The sequence below is a fragment of the Lithobates pipiens genome, unplaced genomic scaffold, assembly GCF_037356315.1.
Source record: "Lithobates pipiens isolate NorthernLeopardFrog02 unplaced genomic scaffold, aLitPip1_a1.2 Scaffold_3, whole genome shotgun sequence".
In the NCBI taxonomy this organism is placed as follows: domain Eukaryota; kingdom Metazoa; phylum Chordata; class Amphibia; order Anura; family Ranidae; genus Lithobates; species Lithobates pipiens.
Window position 1 is genome coordinate 133,551,114 of NW_027507790.1, and position 26,775 is coordinate 133,577,888.

Consider the following 26,775-nt stretch of genomic DNA (forward strand, 5'->3'; position numbering starts at 1 on the left):
CTTGTCCCCCTCTTCGGTTCTTCTGCCGGGCCACCGCGCCTGGTCCGGTGGCCCGGTCTTCTGTCGCCGTCTTCCGTTCTTCTGTCGCCGCCTTCGGTTCTTCTGCCGGGCCACCGCGCCTTCTTGTAGCTCTTTTACAGGCGGTGGCCCGGTCTTCTGTCGCCGTCGCCGCCTTCCGTTCGTGTTCTTCTTCTTGTTCTTCTTGTTCTTCTCCAGGCGATGTTGACACGTCGCTCCCTCCGGCCGGAATGCCAGAGCCGCCCTGCGCTGTGACTTATATAGTGACAATGGGGCGGGGTCACATGGTATATGTCACATGGGTTGATGTCACATGGTGACCCCGCCCCCTTACGATGTCATAGTCCCCATGTGACATCAACCCATGTGACCAACCCATGTGACATATACCATGTGACCCCGCCCCATTGTCACTATATAAGTGACCGCACAGCGCGTCCCCGGCATTCCGGCCGGAGAGCTCGTCGAGTCAACATCGCCTGGAGAAGAACAAGAAGAACAAGAAGAAGAACAAGAACGGAAGGCGGCGACGGCGACAGAAGACCGGGCCACCGCCTGTAAAAGAGCTACAAGAAGGCGCGGTGGCCCGGCAGAAGAACCGAAGGCGGCGACAGAAGAACGGAAGACGGCGACAGAAGACCGGGCCACCGGACCAGGCGCGGTGGCCCGGCAGAAGAACCGAAGAGGGGGACAAGACCCCCGAAGTCGGGAGAAGAGGCCGGCGGCGGGGAGGAAGAAAGCCGGACTCCTCTGCTGGCAAAAGAGCTACACACACATAGCGGAGGAGTCCGGCGAGAAGACCCCCGAAGACGGAAGACCCCCGGCTGTGCAATAAAATATTTTTTCCCCCTGTGTTGTGTTTTTATTTGTACTTTATTTCACAGGTGAATGGGTAGGGGTACATTGTACCCCATACTCATTCACATAGGGTGGGGGGCCGGTATCCGGGGGCCCCCTTCTTAAAGGGGGCTCCCGGATTCCGATAAGCCCCCCGCCCGCAGCCCCCGACAACCAACGGCCAGGGTTGTCGGGAAGAGGCCCTTGTCCTCATCAACATGGGGACAAGGTGCTTTGGGGTGGGGGGGCCGCGCGGCCCCCCCCTTCCCCAAGGCACCCCCCATGTTGAGGGCACGCGGCCTGGTACGGCTCAGGAGGGGGGGGGCGCGCTCGCTCGCCCCCCTTTCCTGGCCGGCCGGGTAGCGTGCTCGGACAAGGGTCTGGTGTGGACTTGGGGGGAACCCCCACGCCGATTTTTTTCGGCGTTGGGGTTCCCCTTTAAGCCCATTCCAGGCGGCGGAGCCCGCGACGTCTCCTTCGCGGGCCCCGCCTACCTGTACACGCGCTCGAAATGGGCGGACTTTCCGAGCGGGAACAGTCCGCTCATTTCGAAAGTACAGCGGACAGGCCCACACACGGGCGGACTGTTCGCTCAAACACAGTTTCAGCGGACAGTTTTTCGGAATTTCCGAAAGACTTTGTCCGTCCAACTGTCCGCTGAAACTGTCCGCTGAAAGCCCACACACGAGCGGACTGTCCGCCCAAACACTGTTCAGCGGACAAGGTTGGGCGAACAGTCCGCCCGTGTGTACGCGGCCTAATAAGTCACATGACATTGGGGAGGGAAAATGGCTAATTGGGCCCAATTTGGACATTTTCACTTAAGGGTGTACTCACTTTTGTTCCCAGCGGTTTAGACATTAATGGCTGTGTGTTGAGTTATTTTGAGGGAACAGCAAATTTAGGCCCCTTTCACACATGCGGACTGTATGTCTGTATTTCATCCATCCATTTTCGGATGAAATATGGATATACATGCATCCCTATGATGAACATCCACTGACACCCGATATCATCTGTCTCCACAATGGTCCGATTCTGGAGACGGAAGAAAATACTATTTTTCTATCCGTCTGCAGAGCGGATAGGATGAACACGGACAGACGGTCCATGTTCATCCGACCCCCCCCATATAGGAGAGCAAGCGGATGTTCACGGGGTGGATCATCATGGATCCATCCCGTGTGAAAGGGGCCTTACACTGTTATACAAGCTGCACAGTCACTAATTTAACATTGTAGCAAAGTGTAATTTTTTCAGTGTAGTCACATGAAAAGATATAATAAAATATTTACAAAAATGTGAGGGGTGTACTCACCTTTGTGAGATATTTTATTTATATACTGTGTGTGTGTGTGTGTGTGTGTGTGTGTGTGTGTGTATATATTTCTTGATCATACATCACGGGACACAGGAGCTTAATTTCATAGTGGGTTATATAGGCACCTCTGGTGATTGGACACTGGTTAACCCCCAATTAAGGAGAATTCCTCCCCTATATAACCCCTCCCATATGGCAGGCACCTCAGTTTTTTCGCCAGTGTCTATGGTGGTTGGTCACGTAAAACATGTGCTATGAAGAAAGCTCTGTGCTGGTCCCTGCGGGGGCCTAAGGGCTACAACAAACCGGATCCATATCTCGGGACGATATTTTGACTCCCAAGATGATATGGTACCGGGGCCTTGTCATCCGAAGAAACAAGGTTTTGCCTGTAAGTCCTCTCCTATTGGAAGACTGGGCTCTGGGAAAACCAGACTTGGTGTACTATTTACATAGTGGCACGAAAGTTTCTGGCAGAGTCTTTTACAAGGTCTAGGTAGGAGGTTCTTCTGAGAAAGAACCCCAAAAAAACCTGAAGGTTGGCACAACTCTGCCCGCCATGATGGGTGAAGGCTGGAATCTGTCTGTTTCAGCAATTCCTGCGGCGAGGACAGGTAAGGGAAGTTAATCCTATATAAATTATATTATGGATTTCTTCATTGAGTAGTAGTATGTCTTACCTGGTTTCCACCACTAGAGGGAGTAAGAGCAGCCTGATGCATACTTACATGCCTTTCAGTACACACGCTCAGTGAAGCCTGGTTCTCCCAGATGACTCACGTCTCTACTGCAATCCCTGCCACAATAAAGGTAATCCCACGTAGTCTGGGGGTCCCACGCAGCTCCGATGGTGATTCCCTTCCCCCCTGGATACTGGCAGTCCTTGTGCACTCGCGCGCGCGCGCTCCCGGGCTAATGGAGGAGGGGGAGTGTGGTTGCAAGCCATGCACGTCGGTGTGCATGGCGCTGTACTGCGCAGGCGCCAGGCGGCAGGAGGCTGTAAGTGGAGACACAGGAACTGTGGGCAGTAAGCATCCCAAGGGATTGGATCCAGGCAAACCTTAGACACCTACTCAGCATCAGGTTGTGCAGTTTAAGCATATATATTTATTGTGAGACTTTAAGCACAACAGTGATTGCACTTTGTACTAGTACCTCTGCTTTGTAGCAAAGGACTATGTCTCCTCATAAGAGGATCTCAGGGGGAGGTAACAAGGGCACTGGTAAGTCACCGCCTAGGTCCAGGGGTTCTAAAAATGCCTGTAGGTTACCATCCTCCCCTGCAAGACTGGAGCCAGCCTCACAGGATGAGTCAGTGCCCCTGTCAGGTTTTGCAGCCTCTCATATTCCAGCCCTGATATATGTCACTGAGGACTCCCTTAGGGCTACATTGGAGGGTTTTAAAGGGAGAATCATGAATTTTATTTCAGCTTCCCTGAAAGATAGCAGGAAAAGGGGTAGATCCCCTCCTTCTTCTGAGATTCCTCTTTCAGATGACACTTCTGACAATGAGGAGAGATCCCTATCTTGGGACAGGGATCTTGAGCAGTTGGATGAATCAGAGGAAGAGGAGAGAGTCCCCTCCTCCCAGGCGCTCAGAAAACAGGTGCAGTATCATACTTTATTGGTGCGTACCACATTCAGAATGCCTGCTGCTGAGGTCACTACGTCCTCTGTTTCTTCCCTGGGAGTCAGGAAAATCCCACAGACTGCCTTTTCCTTTCCAATTCATCCTTTAATGGATAAATTGTTGTATGAGGATGGGGGACATCCCGATAAACTGTTTGCTCCTCCTAAAAGGTTTTCTTTGCTTTATCCCCTGGAGGAAAGTTTCACCAAGAAATGGGGGGTCCCATCTGTCGATGCGGCTGTTTCTTGCGTGAATAGAAACCTGACCTGTGCTCTGGTTAATGCTCAGGTATTTAACCTCTTCCTGCCCACCCTATAGCCGAATGACGGCCGTAGAGCGGGCGCTTTCGTCTGGGAGGCCGTCCCTGGACGTCTTGTTGTTTACTTCCACAATGCGCGCCGCCACGGGCACGCATCGGGGAAGTTCTGTGTTTGCCGTGTCCCCCGGAGACAGGCAAACACAGATCGCTGTAAACGGCCAATCACAGCGGCCGTTTACAGCGCGATCGGCGTGTCCAATGTGAGATGATCTCATATGTAAACATATGAGATCATCTCTCAGCGCCGCTCTCCCTCCTCACATAGACAGCGTGTGAGAGGGGAGAGATGAACGGCTGCAGCGGCCGTAAGTGTAAAAAAAAAAAAAGTTAAAAAAATTGCCATCCGCCCCAGTGCCATCCTCCCGCAGTGCCATCCTCCAGCAGTGCGATCCTGCCCTAGTGCCATCCTGCCCCAGTGCCATCCGCCCAGTGACATCCGCTCCAGTGCCATCCACCCCAGTGCTACCTGCCCCCAGTGCCACCTGTTAGTGCTATCTGTCCCCAGTGCCACCTGTTGTCAGTGCCATTTGTCCCCAGTGCCATCTGTCATCAGTGCCACGTATAAGTGCCATCGCTCATCAGTGCCACGTGTCATCAGTGCCACATAGTGCCATCTGTCATCAGTGCCACATATCAGTGCCATTTGTCATCAGTGCCACCTGTCAGTGTCACGTGCCGTCTATTGTCAGTGTCACGTGTCATCAATGCCACTTATCAGTGCCATCTGTCATCAGTGTCACGCGTCATTGGTGCCACGTATTAGTGCCATCTGTCATTGGTGGCACGTATTAGTGCCACGTATTAGTGCCATCTGTCATCGGTGCCACGTATTAGTGCCACGTGTCATTAGTGCCACGTATTAGTGCCACGTGTCATCAGTGCCACGTATAAGTGCCATCTGTCATCAGTGCCACGTGTCATCAGTGCCACGTATAAGTGTCATCATTGCCACGTATCAGTGCCATCTGTCATCAGTGTCACGTGTCATTGTCCTGGTGCTCCAGGGCCTTCAAAAGTGTAATAGGTAGTCAACAAGTTAGATGTGTAATTTATGCTCCTAGAACACATGATGGCGCTCCCTGCATGTTGGGCCTCTCTATGTGGCCAGGCTGTGAAAAATTCCCACACATGTGGTATTTTAATACTCAGGAGGAGTAGCAGAATTTTTTTGGGGGTGTCATTTGTGATATACACATGTCATGTGAGAAACATAACCTATTACAATGACAATTTTGTGGAAAAAAATAAAAAAAATAAAAATCTTAATTTTACAAAGAATTGTGGAAAAAAATGACAACATCAAAAAGCTCACCATCCCTTTTACTAAATACCTTGGAATGTCTACTTTCCAAAAAGGGGTGATTTGGGGGGTATTTGTACTTTCCTGCCTTGTTCGGGTCACAAGAAGCGAGATAGGCCACCAGTACATCAGATGTGATCAATTTTGTATGATTCGCACCACAGCTTGTAGACTCTCTAACTTTCACAAAGACCAAATAATATCCACTAATTTGGGTTATTTTTACCAAAGATATGTAGCAGTATAAATTGTGGCCAAAATTTATGAAGAAAAATTAATAATTTGCATAATTCTGTCACAGAAACAAAGAAATATGCGGTTTCTTTTCAAAATTTTCGGTCTTTTTTCATTTATAGCGCAAAAAATAAAAACCCCAGAGGTGATCAAATACCATCAAAAGAAAGCTCTATTTGTGGGAAAAAAAGGACAAAAAATTCATTTGGGTACAGTGTTGCATGACTGAGTAATTGTCATTCAAAGTGTGAGAGCACCGAAAGCTGAAAATTAGTCTGGGCAGGAAGGGCTGTTTAAGTGCCCAGTAAGCAAGTGGTTAAAGATCCAACTGATAAGAAGCTGGAAACATTATTAAAAATCTCCTTTTCCATGACTGGCGCTGTAGTGCAAAATACAGTCGCAGCTGTGAGGTTGTGTCAGTTCCTCAAGGAACAGGTTAAGCAGATGAGTGAGGAAGTGGAGAATTATGCAGAAATACCTCAAATTCTGTGTTTCATGATTGATGCGATTTTGGATTCTGTCCAACAAGCATCTCGTTTGTCTCTCCTGTTGGTACACATGCGAAGGGCCCTATGGCTAAACAATTGGGCAGCTGAGCTATCATGCAAGAAGCATTTGATTGGGTTCCCGTTTAAAGGGGAACGTTTGTTTGGAGAAGAATTATACAAATTCGTCCAAAAAATTTCAGGGAGTAAATCTACTCTCCTTCCAGTCAAAAGGTCCATCATTTAGGCGTTCCCTCTCTCCTGGAGCATCAAGCTCTAAGCAGTGGCGATGGCCTTCTCAAACCTCCTCTGCAGGAAAGGCTCAAGGCCGGGCCCAGGGGCAGAAGAAATCCTGGGGGCGAAAGCCTGCCAAGCAGAGCCCAAAAGCTTCCTTGTGAAGGGGTGCCTCCTTCAAGGCCGTTCCATTCACCCAGTTCCACTCAAGGCCTCTGCAAAGATGCATCCTTGCGGCCTGGAACAAGAAGCCCCAATCCTTGGATCTTTCTATGCGTCTATCCCCAGGGACACGCAGGAGTCTCGTCTGGTGGTTACAAACCGAGAATTTGCTGAAAGGCAGAAACTTTCTTCCTCTTCCATGGAAGGTTATTACGACAGATGCCAGCCTGACAGGCTGGGGAGCAGTGTTAGAGGAGACGTGCTCGCAGGGGAAATGGTCTGCGATCGAGAAGCTATTGCCCATAAATGTCTTGGAGATCCGGGCAGTTTATATGGCTCTCATAAACTGGTCTTTCAGACTACGGGGTCTCCCTGTTCAGGTTCAGCCCGACAATGCCACAGCAGTGGCCTATATCAATCACCAGGGTGGTACCAGGAGTCTGGTTGCGCAAAAAGAGGTGAATCGCATACTTGTCTGGGCAGAAAGGCATGTTCCATGCCTTTCTGCAGTCTTCATTCCAGGAGTGGAAAATTGGCAGGTGGATTTTCAGAGCCACCAGCAGTTGTGCCCAGGAGAATGGGCTCTGCACCCCGACGTGTTTTGGAACATATGTCGCAGGTGGGGTACTCCAGACGTAGATCTGATTGCATCCAGGTTCAACAGAAAACTAGACAAATTAGTGTCAAGGACAAAAGATACACTCGCTCAGGGGTCGGATGCTCTGACAGTTCCCTGGGATCAGTACAATTTGATTTATGCTTTCCCCCCGTGCCCGCTTCTGTCGCAGTTCCTGGGAAGAGTCAAGAGGGAGACAAAGTCAGTTATTTTGGTAGCCCCGGCTTGGCCCAGGCGACCATGGTACGCAGAGATCATGAAGTTGGCAGTAGGCAGGCCGTGGATCCTCCCTCTCTCCAGCCAGATCTGCTCTCACAGGGTCCAATTTACCATCCTGCTTTACACAGTCTGAATTTGACGGTTTGGCTGCTGAGACCCACATTCTGAGAGACCGTGGGCTTTCGGGGCCAGTTCTTTCTACTCTGGTCAATGCCAGAAAGCCGGCCTCCAGGCTTATTTACTACAAAATCTGGAGGGCATATGTTTCCTGGTGTGAACTCAGGGAATGGCATCCTAGAAAGTATGTCATTAGCAGGATCTTGGCCTTCCTCCAGTCGGGCCTATAAATGAATTTGGCCGTAAGCACTATCAAGGTGCAGATTTCGGCCTTGTCAGCGTTTTTTCAGAAGCCACTTGCATCGCATTCCCTGGTGCGGGCTTTCATCCAGGGGGCTATGCGGATAAGGCCGCCAGTCAAACCTCTGGTATGCCCATGGGATCTGAATTTGGTTCTTTCGGCTTTGCAGGGGCAACCTTTTGAACCTTTGCATCTGGCTTCGTTAGTTCTTTTGACTAAAAAATTGGTTTTCTTGGTAGCCATATCCACAGCTAGAAGAGTGTCAGAACCAGCAGCTCTCTCCAGCAAAGAGCCGTATCTAATTATTCATAAGGACCGGGTGGTAATGCGTCCCAACAGGTTCTTTCTGCCTAAGGTGGTTTCAGGATTCCATTTGAATCAAGATGTAATCCTACCATCCTTTTTTCCGGACCCACAGTCCGCAGAAGAGGAATCTTTGCACACTTTGGATGTGGTAAGGGCAATCAGTATCTATCTTCAGGCAACTGCTCAGATAAGGAAAACTGATTGCTTATTTATTTTGCTGGAAGGCCCTAGGAAGGGCCAGGCGGCATCAAAATCCACTCTCTCAAGGTGGATTAGACAGATTATTTCTCAGGCCTATAGTGTTAAAGGGAAGATCCCTCCTTTTCAAGTGAAAGCGCACTCAACTAGGGCTGTAAGTGCTTCATGGGCAGTGCATCACCAGGCCTCCCTGGCTCAGATCTGTAAGGCTGCAACTTGGTCATCAGTCCACACATTCACCAGATTCTATCAGGTGGATGTCAGAGGGCAAGAGGATATCGCCTTTGGGCGCAGTGTACTGCAGGCTGCAGTTTAGGTCCTCCGGTCCATGGCGGTCTATAATTATGATCTGTCTCTCCCTCCCCTCAATCTGAGCATTGCTTTGGGACATCCCACTAGGTAATGAAGCTCCTGTGTCCCGTGATGTATGATCAAGAAAATAGGATTTTTATATACAGCTTACCTGTAAAATCCTTTTCTTGCGAGTACATCACGGGACACAGGGCTCCCGTCCCTCTTGGGTTTTACGTGGTTTCCTATTGCTTTGCTACATGGGAGGGGTTTTATAGGGGAGGCATTCTCCTTAATTGGGGGTTAACCAGTGTCCAATCACCAGAGGTGCCTATATAGCCCACTATGTAATGAAGCTCCTGTGTCTCGCGATGTACTCTCAAGAAAAGGATACAGGTAAGCTGTATATAAAAATCCTATTATATATATATATATATATACAGTAAGTATTCCCGCGCTACCTAAACTAGAAAGAGTAGGGTACATGGTTGCAGCAAGCATCGGATTGGTCAATCACTAGCCAAAAAAAGGAATAAATTAAAATCAATAGATGGTGCTGCATAATAAGAAACAGGTAAACATAAAGTGCTAAGTGTTCCAAATGATAGACCCCAAAGTGTTCAAATTCATACACTTCAAAAGATACAATATAAATACAAAATGATAATAGATAAAGTTCTGAGTACTAAAAATTACATAAGTGATAAACTTCCAATGTGCAATACAAATGAATAGCATCCAAATCGATGCTATCCTAAACAAAATAAAGTGCTGGTGCCAAAAAAAATGGGGATTGGTCCAAGGTGGGCATAAATCTTCAAACAGATGCTGGTAGATACAGTGGGGAAAATAAAGTGCTGGATTTTAACTGACATTCTGTGTCGGTGTGATGGTGTGAATTAGTGATTTTTTGCAATGGTTCCTTACCTTACAGCTGTAAGGTAACAGAATAAAGAAAGCCAATGGCAATCTTTTAGACTGTAAAACGGTCCCATGTTTTGAGAAGGTGTTACACCAATAAGCCACCCCTTGGATATTCTTGTCATAAAGACCAGAATTAGAATGTATAAAGAGGATATATTTGTAATAGTTATCATTTTTCTAGATTATGGTATAGCCTTAGTAGTTAATCACATTCAACTGGACTTGTTTTGTAATGTTGAATTGGTTCAAAGCTTATCCTGCTTCTTCAGTTTTGTTCGAAGGATAAACACCAGTTGCCGACTTTCTGACACCAAACGATAGAATTAAAACAGGGTGGTTTCACAAAATGCATGCCTTCTATCTTGTTCTTGGATAATCAACATTTGCCTTGACACATTACATGTAGGGATGGGTGAACGGTTCAGCCCGAGCATAAGTTTGGGCCGAACTTTCGTTGTTCAGACGTTCAGCGAACATCCAAACAAAGGGGTCGTGCGGCCGTTTGTTCGCCCCCCCGAACCGACCACAATGCATTGCAGCACTGAACAGTGCATTGCCCTGATTGGCTGAAGCAGTGAAAGCTTCAGCCAATCAGGGCACAGGGCACTGTCAGAGTCATGACTGGACACTGTCATCATGACTTTATCCAATCATAGCTCATTCCTGCCCCACAGTATAAACTTATTATTTCAATGGCAGCCCATTTCAGTGTGATTTTGGCATGGAGAGAGATAGAAAAGAGCTCTATTCAGTGCTATTAGTTAGTGTGCTATACTGTGCTATTTTGCTTCAATTGTCAGTGTAGAATATTAGTTTAGTGTCAGTCTAGGGATTTTGTGAGTGTAGTGAGGAGGACCATCATTCAACTTTGCATAGTGTGCAGCTAGAGTAGGGACAGCTCAGATAGTTTCACTGTAGTTTAGTGAGACTGTGTCATTCACACATATATTAGTGTAGAGTAGGGACAGCTCATATAGTTTCAGTGTAGTGTAATGAGACCATGTCAGTAATCTTTACATTAGTGTATAGCTAGAGTAGGGACAGTTCAGATAGCATCAGTGTAGTGATGGTTGAACACCATCTATTTGATTGCGTTGCTGCCAGTCCATTTACTTATGTGTGCATTACTGCCAGTTTAACACCATATAGTTTTGTGTGCGTTACTGCCAGTTTAACGCCATATTGTTTTGTGCGTCACTGCAAGTTTAACTCCATTTACTTCTGTGTGCATTACAGCAAGTTTAACACCATTTACTTCTGTGTGCGTTACTGCAACTTTAACCACTTTCAGACCGGACCATTTTGCTGGTCAAAGACCAGACCACTTTTCGCGATTCGGCACTGCGTCGCTTTAACTGACAATTGCGCGGTCGTGCGATGTGGCTCCCAAACAAAATTGACGTCCTTTTTTTCCCACAAATAGAGCTTTCTTTTGGTGGTATTTGATCACCCCTGCGGTTTTTATTTTTTGCGCTATAAACAAAAATAGAGCGACAATTTTGAAAAAAACGCATTATTTTTTACTTTTTGTTATAATAAATATCCCCCAAAAATATATAAAAAAACATTTTTTCCCTCAGTTTAGGCCGATACGTATTCTCCTACATATTTTTGGTAAAAAAATCGCAATAGGCGATTATTGATTGGTTTGCGCAAAAGTTATAGCGTTTACAAAATAGGGATAGTTTTATGGCATTTTTATTAATAATTTTTTATTATTTTTTTTTTTACTAGTAATGGCGGCGATCAGCGATTTTTATTGTGACTGCGACATTGTGGGGGACCCATCAGACATTTTTGACACATTTTTGGGACCATTGTCATTTATACAGTAATCACTGCTATATAAATGCAGTGATTCCTGTGTAAATGACACTGGCAGTGAAGGGGTTAACCAGTGGGTGGCAGTGTAGGGGTTAAGTGTTCCTAGGGGTGTGTTACTAACTGTGGGGGGGTTGGGCTTTAATTTAGTGAACACTGATCTCTGCTCCAATCACATGGAGCAGAGATCAGCGTCACTAGTTGCTAGGCAGAATGGAGAAATGCTGTTTACACGGCATTTCCTCCATTCAGCCGTCCCGTGAGACGATCGCGGGTATGCCCGCGGCAATCAAGTCCGCGGGTCCTGGGATCGGACTCAAGGGGGTCCCGACCAGCGCGGGAGCGCGCCGCCAGCGGTGCACTCCCGATGGCAGGGCGGCATTGAAGATTGGACGTACATGTACGCCAATATGCCTGCCCGTGCCATTCTGTCGACGTACATCGTCGTGCGCTGGTCGGGAACCGGTTAATGTCATATAGTTCTATGCATCACTGTACGTTTGGTGCATTATATTGCAGTATATTATAGTGTGTCTATGTAGTGTGAGTACTCAAATTAAAGTGCACCAAACACCATTTTACATTGATTAAAGTGCATCTACATACAGATTTCCACTTCTTCTTTACATTTGCTTATAAATACCGCCCCCTCCCAATAATGTCTGGGAGGACAACAAAGAGAGGCAGACGTTCCCTTGGCACTGTAAGGGGGCCAGCAACAAATGTGCCCACAGGCAAAGGTGGACGTGGCGGTCGGTCCTCAGGCAGTTTGCCCATGCTACCCAGCCACAGCATGCAGAGGAGGTGGTGGACTGGCTTATTAAACCTTCCTCATCCTCTGTCATGCAAGCAGAGACAAGTGTGCAGTCCCCTGCAGTTGCCAGAGTGGATAAACCTGCCTCCTTGTCCACATCTATTCCTGCCATAGCCCCAACATCAGCCATGCAGAAGTCAGCTGAGTTATTTGACCACAGTGTCAGCCACTTGCTCCTTGATGATGCCCAGCCATTACTGGATTTAGATGTTGGTTCTTAGGTTGAGGATGACAGGAACATGAGCCTAGAGAGAGGGGAGAACACTGGTAGACAAATTGGCATTTGTGTTCCCCAAGACGCAGCATATTGCCAAGTTGTCTCCAGTGGTAATGATGATGATGAAGATGGAGGATATGGTGGTGATGAGGTCGATGATGATGATGATGATGATGATGATGAGGTCACTGATGCAACCTGGGTGCCAGATAGAGCAGAGAAAACTGAAGGTGAGGTGGCACAATCCCAAGGAGACCAACATCGAGAGCAGCCGCCCTATTCTATCACATTCTGAAGCTGTTATCTCCCAGCCCACTCCCCAAAGCTCAGCTGTCTGGGCCTTTTTCAGCACATCTGCAGCAGATCACACTGTTGCTATCTGCAAACAATGTGCTGTACCACAATGGCAGGTTCCCAGAAGCTACTACTTTTCACGTAAGGCCAATCCATGTCTCTACCATCATGTGAAAGGGAATGTTCTGGCATCGTTGGGCAAGGCAGTCATCTGTAAAATCCACCTTACTGCTGACACCTGGGACAATATATTTAGTTCACAGCACACTGGGTAATGCTGCTTGCAATTCAAAAGGATACAGGACAGGGCTTGGTGCTGCATCTTGTTGTGCCCCCATGTCTCCATACAGCTAGTGATGATAATGCCAAACCTGTGAGCTCTACCCCCTCCTCCTCCACCACCTCCATTCCCTCCTCTGCAGAATTGTCTTATGAATATCAGGTACCCCCTAAGCATTCTAAGGGCTATTCCATGAGTCAGGCTAAAAGGTTCCATGCAATGCTTCAGCTGGTGTGTTTAGGGGACAGAAACCACACCGAAGAAGAGATTCTTGCAGCTCTGCAGGGACAGGCCCAGAGGTGGTTCACACCATGCCAGCTGGAGCCAGGAATGGTGGTGTGTGATAACGGCTCAAACCTCCTGTCCGCCCTTAGACAGGGGAAGTTGACTCATGTGCCATGCCTGGCACTTGTCCTCAATTTGCATGTGCAACCTCATGCTTCAAAGCCTGCAAAGGGACCCAAGAATACATGGCATAAAGGAGAAGGGGGATTACTGGTTGGCAACCCTCCTTGAACATTGTTTGGAAGGGGAAGATCTCAGAAATCATCCTGTCCCCACAGAGTGCAGAAGATAAAATCTCTTGCGGACACGTTAAAGAGGAATTTATTGAATGTTTTTCCTGTCTCCAATACAGTATAGTATAGTATAATAAGTAGTTTTGAGTCTTCTGCTGGTCAAGAGAGGAGCGTTGAAAAAGGCGTATGCCTAAATGAGGCATTTCAGATTTTTTTTGTTCTAGCCACCCAGGGATGTCAGCTTCCACATCCCATCGGCAGCGTCTACATCACATGGTACATGATTGCCTCGGGGGGCCAAACAGAGATGAAGAGCTTTCCAGCTGATGATCCACTGACTTACTGAGTCATGAGAATAGACCACTGGCCAGAACTTGCCAAGTATGCTATTAAGTTGTTGGGCTGCCCTGCATCCAGTGTGCTTTCAGAACGGGCATTCAGTGCTGCAGGAGGTTTCGTTACTGACCATAGAATGCGTCAGTCCACAGACTCCGTGGACCGTTTGACTTTTTTTTAAATGAATCAGTCCTGGATTACCAGCTATGAAACCCCTGATGCCAATGTCACTAATTAAGTCTTTTTGGGATGTGGAATCTCTGCAGGACTTCGTGGCTGCCTAGCTTTGAGGGTGTTCAATCATTTCATCTGAAAGAATGTTTTAGGCATAGGTTTTATGGGCACAATTAACACCCAAAGACCAATATTTCAGCACCTGTTTGACAGGTGCATATCATTGCAATTTTTTTGCCTTCATCAAGAGCACCTCTTTAAGGTTATGGTGGGAAAGCACCCCCGACACCCAAAAAGTTATTTTTCTGCACCTGTTTAACAGGTGCATATCATTGCAATTTTTTACAGCAAGGGCAATTCTTGCTTTCATCAAGAGTACCTCTATAGGGTTACGGTGGGGAGGCACCACCGACACCCAAAGACCAATTTTTACGCACCTGTTACTTCTATCCAAAGTCAAAGTGACACCAGAATGTATCCAAAAAGTTTCTAATCTTATTTCCAGTGCACTAAATTCATACACACTGGCTCCCCAGCTGTTGCAGAGCAAAATAAAGGTAGCTTCCAGGGAAAATTTCATTTTTTTGGGGCTTTATAATGCAATTATTGCTGCAGCAGATTCTAGACATGGTACAGATCTGCCACTTTTCAGGTAGACTGAAGGGGACCCCCCAGGCACTATATTGGAAGGAATTTTCAATTTTTATGCTTTCACTTTAAAAATCAAAAAATGTACTGCTCATTTAAAAATTATGTTTTTCACAAACTTTTTTTTATTGATACATGTCCCCCGGGGAAAGACACGGACCCCTATAACCATTGTATGCCCAATTACTTGCATAAAAGGCTTAAAAATGGGCACTTTTGATTTTTGATGTTTGAGTCCCATTGACTTTAATGGGGTTCATTATTCAAGTCCGAACTTTCAAAAGTTCTGGTGGGAACCAAACAGAGGTCTGTTTGGCCCATCCCTAATTCCATGGTAATTACATTAAGGTGAGTAAGTTACCTGTGCAATCATAATGCTGAGGTATTTTCCTAATATGCATTAGAACTAAAAAAGTGGTTGGATAAGCTGCAAAATGTAGTCAGCATTACAGAACTATCCAGTTGAACGTGAATAACTGCTACTAGCTATAAAGATGGTATTGGGATTGAGGAACAGAAAATATCCAATATCTAAGAAAATCCAGTGTTTGCATTTATTCAGATTTTCTGCTGATTTTTGTCTTCAGATTTACCAAAACCATGTAGTGCAAGGGCCTGCCTGATTGCATACAAATTGAAACTCCTAAGGTTTGACCTCATATTATTATATGGTTTTGGTAAATCTGAAGGAAAAAATCTGCAGAAAATCTGATGTTTGTGTGTGGGGCTTTAGACTAGACTTTCTCAACCTTGTTAACACAGAGGATCCTTGAAAGGTCTCAGGGAACCCCTGCTATAATCGTCATATTTACAAGTCACAGGGCATTAGTGTGCACATTTTTGTACAACAAATTTATTTTCAGTAATAATGAAAGGAAACAAAGAATAATAATAGTGAGAACAGAAGCACAGCTAGTGAAAATTGCAGTGCCTCACATTGATAGTAAGGGGAAAAACCTCCTTAAATTGGTGGTAAATGAAGAGCCCATTTACACTGGTAGTGAGTGGCGTGCCCAGTTACACTAGTGGTCATTGGAGAAGTTCCACCTTACATTGGTGATCAATGGAAAGAATACTCCTTACATTGGTGGTCAGTCAAAAAAATATTCCTTTAACCTCCCTAGCAGTAATCCCGAGGGTGGCTCGGGGTGAATTTTCATTACCAAAAGCGGTAAACCCTGAGCCACAATCTGGATTGCATCTCAGGATCCAGGCAAAATTATCTGCAAGAGTCGTGACGCATGGGGATGGAATGAGAGAGAATATCCATAGCAACCAAAAAGTGTCCCTTTACGTCAAAAGCGGTTTTAAACCAGCTAGAAAACAGCACTATTAATTTAGAATCACTTGCAGAATTGAACAATAGTGATTCATGGGCAAATTCGTCACCAAACACTGAAAGTAATGACTGCTACAATTATGCAACTGTGCAAATTTCAGTGTTTTTGATTTGATTACCGTATTTTTCGGACTATAAGACACACTTTTTTCCAGAAATATGGGTGGAAATGTGCCCGCGTCTTATGGTGCGAATATACGATTGGCACCGCCCCCCGCTGTGATCTGGAGCGCTCCGCGGCCTCGGCCATAGGAAAGGCCGCGGCTTCAGCCTAGCTCCGGAGTAGCGGCCATCTTGGTGCGCCCGCCATTTGCAATGTGATCGCTCCATCAAATGACAGAGCAATCACTTGTCATGATGCCGGATCCCCTCTCCTCTCTGTGTACAGATCTGTACAGTGGAGGGGAGAGATCGGATGGCAGCAGCGCTGTGGGCTGCATCTGTAGTGCCCACAGTGCCACTTTGTGACAAGTGCAGTCACAGCCATCCCTCCATACCCTGCCAATACTCTGTCAATACTCTGCAACACCCTGCCAATACTCTGCCATACCCTGACAATAATCTGCCATACCCTGCCAATACTCTGCAATACTCTGCAATACCCTGTCAATACTCTGCAATACCCTGTCAATACTCTTCAATACTCTGCCATACCCTGCCAATACTCTGCCATACCCTGCCAATACTCTGCCATACCCTGCCAATACTCTGCAATACCATACAATACTCTGCAATGCCCTGCCAACACTCTGCAATACTCTGCCATACCCTGCCAATACTCTGCAGTACCTTGCCAATACTCTGCCATACCCTGCCGATACTCTGCGATACCCTGCCACTACTCTGCGATACCCTGACACTACTCTGCCATACCCTGACAATACTCTGCCATACCCTGCCAATACTCTGCCATACTCTCCAATACCCTGCCAATACTCTGAACATGTTTCAAATCTTTCTGACAGACTTGAGTCCGGTCCAAAAATCAGTTTGTCTGTATGCTAGTCCAATGGACAAAAACCGACACTAGGGTAGCTATTGGATACTGGCTATGAACTTTCTTATTCTACTCCGGTCCTACGTCATCACGGTTGAATCCTTTGGACTTTGGTGTGATTGTGTGTGGTCAAGTCTGTTCATTTGGAAAGATCCGTCGGAGGTCCTCCAAAAGTTCATTGGGAAGACTATCGGACCTAGTCTGCTGGTAAGTCTGGTTGTGTGTACACGGCATAAGAATTACAGGCCTACAATATAAAACTCCAAATTTTCATGCAAAACAATGGACCGCTTTCAGCATCAAAAATGTAACATAATCATATCGCCAGGGAGTTAATTGGTGATAAATGGGAAGAATGCTCCTTACATTGGTAGTCGGGGAAAGAATGCTCCTTACATTGGCGGTCAATAGCTGAAATGATCATCAGCATCAGTGATAACTTATCTGAGAGGCATAAATTGCTCATTGGTCAAATAACTCCTAGCAACCCATAAAGGAAACCCACACATAAAATGTAGAGTATTTTTATTGCATTGTATTTTACAATAAGGCATGAGTCTCAGTGTATTTATTGTATATACTCACAGAAATAAAAACAGTGTGCTATGATTTAAATTTCAGTTTTGAATTAAATTTCAGTGGTGAATTGCCATAAAAGTTTAAGTGTAGGAAACCTTATTATATCCCCAAAAAACAATCTGTGCACTACATTTCAATTGCACAGTCTGCACTTTATTGGGATGTTTTAATCTCATGTATCTCCAGCAGGCATTTGAGATTCTAGTTATCTTATGCATATACACCAGTATTTTTCAACCTTTTTTCAGTCAAGACGCCCTTTAAAATTATGCACAATCTTAAGAAACCCCATTCTTTAATGCAAAAAACAAAACTACGTTTTACATAATGCAGCAACATTCACATATGTTGGTTGCCCAAGGTTAGAGGCAATTTATCCTTTCAAAGTAAATATACAGTACCTTTGCACACTGGTACGGACTAGTATTGCAATGTTTCTCTTCTCCCTTAGTTTCTCGCCTACTTACCTATTGTGGCCCTAGTTCTGAGGGAGAGGGGCAGCAGATGCTGTGCTGACTTCGGATGTCCTCCTTATCAACAAAGGACACTGGAAACCCAAAGGTTCTAATGGTGCACAACGAAAAGCTGTGGCTTTGTGTAACCAAAAGGCAGGCTTGATCCACCTGCTGGCTTGTATACATTAATTTTGAAGCAATTTTTAGGCATTTTGCCAAGGCATCCCCTAAAGAAACCTGAAGGCACCCCGGGGTGCCTGGGCACCTTGATTGAAAAAGGCTGCTTTAGACAACCTGACAGAATATTAACACATTGTAATGTCTTTCCTGCACATTTTGGTGCATCACCTTCTAAATCATAACTAACCAAGTAAACATTATCTTTATAAACAGAATAAACAGCAGTGATGTATTCTCTGAGATCATTTTATAATGAAATGTGTATCTGCACTTAATTAACCACTGGCCTGTTGAAGTATAGTGTTAAAATGATGTTGAACTGTTGTACAAGCCCTGAGTTGACGAGAGTTTAATAAACTAGTAAGAGCCCATCAACAGTTTACAATTCCAGACTAAACATGTTTTTGCCATAGGGAGAGTACAGCCTTATCTTGGCATATGTCATAGATTTGGACGATGGCAGGAGACAGCTTGGTTATCGTAAACACACAGACACATAGTCTAATCCGGGGTACATCTCTTTGGATAGGGCTACAGCTGCTCTCTATTAGATTGTGCAGATTCATGATCTCATTTTAGAGCCTCATTAAAGATTAAAGAAATGGATATGAAAGAGAAATGCACAGCATAGCCATGAAACAGAACAGAATGAACTATCACATAAGTGGTAGAATGGTGTTTTGCATGTATATAGGCTGCTTTATGCTTTGTAATTGCAGCAATAATTGCTGTTTGTGTCACTCATGTTTCAATTGCTTCCATTTGTTTGGCTGCAATGGAGCTGACATCTGGTGCTTAGACCAATAATAGCTGCATTATATTACATAAGTATACATACAAATATATACAAGAGTAAGACTTTTATATTTGTCTGTTTCTTGTTGGGGTTTGAATGAACCTACTTGAATGACTTCCAAGTCTCTTTCATTAGCATTTTGCTACCCTACCATCTTTAATCAGTTGTAGACATTGGGTGTGTTACGTATGCCAAAACAAACTTCATTAAAGTACATAAGGCATATTTAGCGCAACCTGCCCTTCTACCCACTGCTACTACCTCCTACAGCATTTGCCAGCAAAGTTATACAGCCACTATTACAGCAGCTGCTGAAAAAAATGGAGCATCTGAACAGTGTTAATAAAAACTGTTCAGAAACTTGATTTATGCTGGCCATACATGCACAGAATTTTATTAAAAACTGATCATTTTTGGAAAGTTCGTTCCACAAGTTAGTGGACCCAACTTTACCAATGATTTTGACCGTGGATCCAAAGCGAAAACTTTTAGTATTTCAACTAAAATATATATATGTATGTTGTAAATGAAACAATAAGAATATTCTGTCTTGTATAATTTATATATGTTTTTATTGTAATTCAACGGTCACTATGATCATGGAAATGAGCTGAGCAGTTGCTCTGTGTGTCCATTCAAGCACAGAGCAGTGGCCCAGCCCCACCCCCTCTCTCATTGGCTCATTGACTTTGATTTTCAGCAGCGGAAGCCAATAGCGCTTCGCTGCTGTCTCAGCCAATGAGGAGGGGTGTCCCGGACAGCTGAGTCTCTCATGCAACATCTCTGGATCGAGATGTGCTCAGGTAAGTATTAAGGGGGGCTGAGGGGGGCTGCTGCACACTGAAGGTTTTTTTTTTATCTTAGCTGTTATTTTCCTGCTGATTTTGTTGTTTGTTTTTGTTTTTTTAATTATTAATATTTTAACCTTTTTTTTAAATGTAACTTTTTACGTTAATTTATTTCATTTGCAGAAAACTTTGAAATGCTTTGTACCATAGTTGCAGAAAATTTTTGAAAAAAATTACGTTTTATCTACAGTAACAGTACAGTAACATTTTTTTTATAATTCACTTTTATCAAAATAGTCAAGTTCTTTAGAAAAAGCAGACAGAGACAGACACCATAATAAATTAAAGCAATATAAACGCATGCAATACGTAAAGAAAGCAGGTTGACAAGTTGTAGCCTTCTAAAGGTCCAAGAGGACCAGAGGAAAACACATGTGGGACCAAAAAATGCAAAATAGATATGTCTAGGTCAGCTTGACCCACTGTCATTTCTGGGGGTTCACAAATCATATCGTACATCACAATGTCAAGTCACATACATAACAAACTTCAATACCTTCCTAAAAAATGTGCCCTTTTTCTGAGTAGATATGGATGCCAATTGATGCCTACTGCCCATGAAAAATCATCAAAAAATCAATGTATTTCCTGACTTTTCTCAAAAGAACAATCTACACGTGTTTAATTTGTCCGGAAAGTTGTTGTTCTTAGGGGAACTTGAGGTATTACAAAAAGGTATAACCTTTTGTGTGAGTGGATAATTTCCAATAAAAAAAGCATCAATTTATTTACTAGAAGATTGATTTTTAGGGCAATGCATTCTAGACAAAAGGTTCTACCCTTAGATTATCTTATTTCAGATTGGTCTGAACTTACACAAGTATACAGATGTCTTTGAGATCTTATGAATTTGTGGGATGAAGCCAATGGGTTGTTGTGATCCATCCCTTTCAGAACTTTTAGGCTGGGTTCCCACTGCGTCCCTGTTCTGCATTTCAGGGATGAATCAGGCCCAAATTTTTGCCTGAATTTGGACTGAATGAAAAGGAGCTAAAGATACACAGGACTCCAATATGCTCTGCAGCCGCTCCGGAGATGTGTGAACCAGCTTCATTGAGAGCCGGTCACAATCTCCTGTCATGCGAATTGGAATGCAGGGAAACCCGCATCCAATTCGCACTAATGTGAACCCAGCCTTAGAGTAATCTGAGACGTAAACAAATGGGGAAATTGATATGATAGCTATAGACTGCAGTTAAAAAAAAAAAATCCTCAAAAAATCCAAATATATTTCTGTTTGTTCAAACAGTGACTGAAGAGATTATTACCAATTACCAATATATAAGCATGCAAATAATTAAAATCAGTCACCGAGAAAAGCTCTGGAAAAAAATGGTTAAGGCTAGGTTCACACTTTTGCATGTGGTTGCAGGTGGGGGAATCGGAGTGATTCCCACACCCGCAACCACCTGCAGTGAAAATGCACTGCTCCGCACAAAAACACACGGGGCCGCCATTCATTCTGAATGGCACTTCCATGTATGCAAAATCACAGTGCGTGTGCAAGAAGAACAGGGACATCATATGGTCAAAAAGACCATGCGATTTCCCTGTGACCGCATTTTTGAAAAGGTGCATGCATCTTTATTTTGTGGAAACGCAGGTGCAGCAGCCCAATAATTTGAATGGGCTGCCTTCCTCTTGCAAACATGGACCACAAAAACACATAGGTGTGAACCTAGCGTTAGTGTTTAAATCATCTGATAAGGGTGGTAATGTTATAATGCTGCAAACTAAACAGTATGTACATCTGTATAAATTGCTAACTTCACATACAGATTGGTATATAGAGGGACCCCATTCTCTTGTTGGAAGAAAATCAGGGCTACAAAGACAACTCACAAATAGAATCTAGCCCAGTACCCAATACAAACTACAAAGTGATTCACGATTCAAGAACACATTCAATCAATTCCCTGACCTCACTACAAATCCCCAAATATTAGCTTTTCTCATTCCTATGATTAGTGAAATTAAAAGAATGCCAAATTGTCAACCAATACCTTCAACCTTACTATGCAACAGCAACAAGCACTAAAACAGTTAGGCCCCTTTCACACATGCAGATCGTATGTCTGTATTTCATCCATCCGTTTTCAGATGAAATACGGACATACATGCATCCCTATGGAATAGCGGGTGTCAGCGGATGAACATCCGCATACACCCGACATCATCCGTCTCCTCTATGGTCCGATTCTGCAGACGGAGGAAAATCCTATTTTTCTATCCGTCTGCAGAGCGGATTGGATAAACACGGACAGCTGGTCCGTGTTCATCCGATCCCCCATAGAGGAGAGAGGAGATCTGACAGGGCGGTCCCTGCACAGTGTGGCTATTTTTTATGGTATTCCAAAAATACACAAAAATAAAGAGACACCCCCAGGTAGACCAATAGTGTCAGAAATCGTCTCCATTAAAGAGAATTTGAGCAGATTTGATAATCTCTCCGAACGCACTTTTGGTCACAATTGACGTAGAGGCGTTATACTCCAGCATCCCCCACAAAATAGGTTTACAAACCATTAAAATGTTCCTGATGGAACAAGACCATCAGCAGTGGGAGTTCTACACATTTGTGTTGAGGTTACTATCCTACATCCTAAAGCAAAATTGTTTTTCATTTCTTCATTCCCACTACCTCCAGGTACAGAGCGTCGCCATGGGCACTTACTGTGCCCTGGCATACGCCAATCTGTACCTGCGGGGGTGGGAACGTGATTTTTTTTTCAAATGAGGCATTCAGTCGATACCTGGACCAAGCAATATGCTGCTATCCTTTTGATTTGGACAGGTACTGTCGAATCCCTACAGGAATGTATGCATCAGCTCAACATTAATAGGTTTAATTTGAAATTCACTGTGAATTGGCACAAGGAAAGTATATCATTCTTGGACTTACTGATAAAAAAGGTTCTTGCAACGATCTAGCCACAAAAATGTATTGGAAAAGCACTGCGGGCAACACGCTGTTGCATGCACAGAGCGGACACCCTAGTTCTCTCATCACAGCATACCATGTGCTCAGTACATCCGCCTTTGGCGGAACTGTACATGCGAATCAGAGTTTAGGATTCAAGCAGCAGAGTTCCGTTTACGCCTGCGGCAACGGGGCTACAGTAATAGCCTACTATGGGAGACATACAATAAAGCTCTAAATAGAGATAGGAATTCATTGCTTTATTCCAAGGCGAAATCTAATCCAGAACATCAGACTACCAAGTTTATTACCAGTTATTCCGCCCAGCATCAACAACTTCGTACATGCATGGAAACACATTGACATCTTCTAAGTGAAGATGCCATTCTTCATAAATATGTTAAAAACACTCCAGAAATAGTATTTTGTAAAAGTCCCTCAATAGGCAATAAAATAACAACAAGCCAATACAGACCAAATGACACTCCATCAATGGCTCGAGGAATCTCCACTTGCAGACAGTGCTCTTATTGCCCATGGGTACAGATGGGCACAAGATTCCATCTTCCCAGTGAGGAAATGTTCCATATATAATTCCATGCAACTTGCAACATGTAGGGAGTGATTTTTCTGATGCGGTGTAGATGCGGAGCATTCTATGTAGGCAAGACAATTCCCCAGTTGAAGCAGGGCATATATGATCATATCTATTACTCTGAATTCACCAAAATGCTTACTCCGGTTAGCCGCCACTTGGACCTGTACCACCAATTTTACACTAACTTTGTCCGTTTCATTGTTTTGTAAGTGGTAGCTCACATGGCGGCAACTGGGATAAATGCATTCTCCAGAAGGAGACATTCTGGATTGAGTGTCTTGAAGAAACCAAGCCACCAGGTATCAATGAGGTGCTATCATACAGACCCTTACTTTGAGGGACAAATGTGGTGGCTACATTGACCCCTGGTCAGTCAATCATACTAATTTATATCTATAAATGCTACATGTTACATGTCACACGATATGCTGTGCCGACCTGGTGTCACACCAAATTTTTTTCTTATCATAGATGTGTATGTAGTGCTGGTTGTAGCAAGTTTTAAATCCACATGGGGTTTCCCTTGTCTGCAAATTATCAAATAGACCCAAACAAGAAATGCTTTTTAAGTCTGTTTAATAGAAAGTAGGCATTAATACAGCATTGATCCAAAGTATGTTTTACTGCTATATTTGAACTTATCTATCGGCTAAGAACCTTGGTTTTTGGCACTTTGTTACAATAAATTATATATATGTATTTTTTCATTTTTGTTTCCTCTCATCTAGCACCAGAGCCCAAACGCAGTTTCCATTTCTGGTTGGGGGGGGGGGGGGTCATAAGCTGTGCGGCGCTGCGGTCAGCATAGCTGGGATGTGTGGCCATTGGGGTTGCAGCTCACTTTCCCCGGCCTTTTGACCAGCGATAGTTTAGGGCATGCATCTGTCCATGGTAATCATGAAGACACTCTCCATCTTGTGTCTCCCAGGTCCACAGCAACTGCCGCAGATGGCAGGCACTGGGACCAGTGTGTTCAGCAGTCTTGTGCACATGTGCCGGTCAGCGCATGCGCGGTGCACCAGCGGCCGGGCTGAGTGATGTCAGACGCCAGTCTGATCGAGCTCAGTCATGGTGCATAAATAGCGAGGCTGGGACACCAAATAGGCAAGAAATGGACTTAAAGCAATGAGAGCAGTAGTGGCAATATATCAACAGATATGTGAGTACGGGACTTAGTGTAGTAGTAAAACTTACTTAAATACCAACCAAAGTATTTTTATCAGTACTTACTTATATATGCTTTATATCTATAGTTATCCTGTGCACCCCCACATCCCAACAGATGTGCTGACCTCTGGCTGCTTCTCAGCATCAGAGCTGTGGGTTTTACCTCCACTTTTGGAGGGGGCCCCTCTGCAGTTACGATTCCCCTGGTGTAGGTGAGCATTGAAACTTGTTAAAAGCACTGTAATTTTGGTGAGTTCATGTATACTGTATATGCATATGCACCTGTGTACCTTAATAGTTATAGTTTATATAGTATCCTAATTAAAGTATGTTCTTCTAATTAGAAACATTGAATCTCCTGAAGAAGCGACAGCTCAGGTCGTGAAACATTGAAGCTTCTTAAAAAAACGTCAGCTCAGGTCGTGAAACACGAGCAATTCTTTTTAATCTAAAAGGACTTTGGGAATAACCACGTGAATACATACATCCCAGTGTGGGCGTTTTTTCCTGATACGTATAGTATTGCCTCACAGGAAGTATAATATTTAGTATCTCCTTTAAAAAAAAACACTGTGTCCTATATCTCTTTTTATAAATCATGTGCTGTATATATTTTATGTGAACTATTAAAAATGTTTTATTATTTTTATACGTGCCTACAAAGTCCATTATTCCCAAGTTTAGGGATGAGCCGAACACCCCTCGGTTCGGTTCGCACCAGAACTTTCGAACGGACCCCAAATTCGTACGAACGTTAGAGCCCCATTGAAGTCTATGGGACTCGAACGTTCGAAATGAAAAGTGCTAATTTTAACGGCTAATATGCAAGATACTGTCCTAAAAAGGGTTTGGGGACCTGGCTCCTGCCCCAGGGGACATGGGTCAATGCCTAAAATGTTTTTAAAAATGGCCGTTTTGGCGGGAGCACTGATTTTAATGACGATTAAAGTGAAAAAAATAGTGAAATATTCCTTTAAATATGGTGCCTGGGGGGTGTCTGTAGTATGCCTGTGAAGTGCCACGTGTTTCCCGTGTTTAGAACAGTCCCTGCACAAAATGACATTAAACGGAAATAACACCATTTAAAACTGCTTGCGGTTTTAATGTTATATCTGGTTCCTGCAATATGGTTGAAAATCATTGAGAAAAATGGCATGGGTAGCACTCCCTGCCCATTACCAGCCTATTTGGGTCTTGTACGCATATTAAGGGGAACCCTGTACCCATATTAAAAAAAGGAAATGCGTGTGGCCCCCAGGCCCTATATACTCAGAACAGCAGTATACAGGCGGTGCAAACAAGACATGGACTGTGTAGGTTTGTTGTGTTAAGTTGAATCTGTTTGTCATTTTCAACTGGTACATTTTTAAAGTGTAGCTCCAGTCCAAAAAACTATTTTTAAGCTTTTTGGAAAACATAGAGAAGGGTTATCACCCCTGTATAATTTGTTTTGTCGTCCATCTTTTTTCATCTCACTTGCTGTTGTCTCCTTCCGTTTGCAAGTAGGAGATGTTTGTAAGTTGGATGTTTGAAAGTAGGGGCCTGCCCTATATGGTGGAACAAGGTGTTGGTTTTGCCACAACATTGTAAGCCCTCAAAGTGACTCTTGGTGGGCGCTGGAGCGCCCTGCTGTGAACGATTATATCAAGAATTGTAATTACATGCCATTGTTGAACAGTGGTAGAAAAATTGACCTTTGGTGGTTGTGGTGCTGGTGCCACAACACTAGAAGTCCTCACCGTTACTCTGAGTGGGCACAGGAAGGGGCCCTCCTGTGAAATATTATATCAAGAATTGTAATTAAACGCCCCTGTTAAACAGGGGCAGAAAAATTTGGCCTTGGGCACTGCTGCTGGTGCCACCACACTGCAACCTCTTCCATATACTCTAGTTTTATTGCAGGAATTAGCCCTGCTGCAAAGCATTGCATCAAAAATTGTAATTAAACGCCCCTGTTAAACAGGGGCAGAAAAATTGGGCCTTAGGCACTGGTGCTGGTGCCACCACACTGCAACCTCTGCCATATACTCTAGTTTTATTGCAGGAATTAGCTGTGCTGCAAAGCATTGCATCAAAAATTGTAATTAAATGCCCCTGTTAAACAGGGGCAGAAAAATTGGGCCTTAGGCACTGGTGCTGGTGCCACCACACTGCAACCTCTCCCATATACTCTTGTTTGATTGCAGGAATTAGCCCTGCTGCAAAGCATTGCATCAAAAATTGTACTTAAACGCCCCTGTTAAACAGGGGCAGAAAAATTGGGCTGATGGCATCAACCAGAACCAGAAATGTTCTTCCAACATATCAGCGGAGGAGGAAGAGGATAGACAATCAACATAACA